Genomic DNA, 1,531 nt, shown 5'->3' with positions numbered 1-1,531 from the left:
TTTTTTGTTTGTTTCTTTTGGGGTTTGTTTTTTTTGGGGGGGGTTTTTTGCTTTTTTTTTTTTTTTTTTTTTTCTTTTCTTTTCTACGTGTTGTCTTCTTTCTCCATTTGTCTTTCTCGTCAAACAAATGCCCACAGTGTCAACAACAACAACAATAACAACAACGACGAAAAGTCAACGATAATGATAAAGAGGGTTGTCGCGTCCGTGACGACAATGATGAATCAAGTCAGTCATTATCATGTCTTCGTTCTGACGTGCCGACAGCTGGGGTGGTCACCTTGTGCAAGGAAGCGAGAGAATATGAGCGCGCGGGGATCCAATCCCACTCGCCAAAATTCCCACACACCCCCTTCCCCCTCTAGACCTAGAGTGGTGGTCTGGACGTTAGTCATTCGAAAGAGACGATAAAGCGAGGTTCCGTGTGCAGCATGCATTTAGCGCACGTAAATAAAACCCACGGCAACCAAAAAAAAAAAAAAAAAAAAAAAAAAAAAAAGGTTGACGCTGGCAAAACTCTGTAGAAAAATCCACTATGATAGGAAAATAAATACACTTGCAGGCTGAAGAAAAAATGTGGCGACGCGATCTCCTCGGAGATAACAGCCTGAATTTCACACCGATAAATCTGTTGTGACAAAGTGAAATACACGTGACAGTAAAACAACATCAACAAAACAACAGCCAGAAAACCCGTCTCTGCAATATGAAGTCTATGTGTGTCGTATCTGTCTTTTCTTTGGACCTTATGTCATTCAGCTATAATACCCTATATCTGTGCATGTGTATATATATAGCAAGAAAAAGAAAAAAAGAATAAATAAAAACTGAATGAAAAAATGTATTTCTGAAAAAGGGAAACAAAAAAACAAACAAACTATATATATAATTAAAATACAAAAGCACAGGAAACAAAACTATTCCTTCAGCAGACTACTGATGCAAGGATACTCAAACTCGAAAACCCCGGAGAAAGTAGTGCGCGTGCCGCCCTTCAGCTGAAGGTCACCCTCAAGATAGCGCACCACCACCTGCTCCCCTTTGTCCAGCTTGACCTTGACACTGTTGCTGCCTTGGCATCCGTCCAGGAAGTCCCCGTAGGCTCGCAGGCAGACGCGGGTCAGGGGGTTGAAAGGTCGTCCCTCGTCCCTCCGACGACTGATCACCAGGTCCATGTAGTCCCGGTCTTGGTCCGTCTGCGACACTCCGCTAGCGTGTCGACCGAAAAGGTTCAATGTGAAAAAAGTCCCAGGTTAAAGGTTAAAATACTCCTTAGGTATGGTTCCTATTAGTTTTTCATCCGCCCGCGCCGCCCCGCTAGCGTGTTGACAGAAAGGTTACAGATGGAAAAAAAAAAGTCCCAGGTTAAAGGTTAAAATGTCCCTTAGGTATGGTTCCTATAAGTTTTTTGTCCGTCCGCGACACACCGCCAGTGTACAGAAAGTTTAAAGGTTAATTAAAAGAATATATATTTTTTTTTAAGTCCAATTGAAGTAGCCCCTAACTTCCTCCGTCCGGGACAATCCGTTAG

This window comes from Babylonia areolata, chromosome 27, assembly GCF_041734735.1.
Source record: "Babylonia areolata isolate BAREFJ2019XMU chromosome 27, ASM4173473v1, whole genome shotgun sequence".
NCBI classification, from domain to species: Eukaryota; Metazoa; Mollusca; class Gastropoda; order Neogastropoda; family Buccinidae; genus Babylonia; species Babylonia areolata.
The sequence above is the reverse complement of the archived record's forward strand: the minus strand, read 5'-3'. Positions refer to the sequence as shown.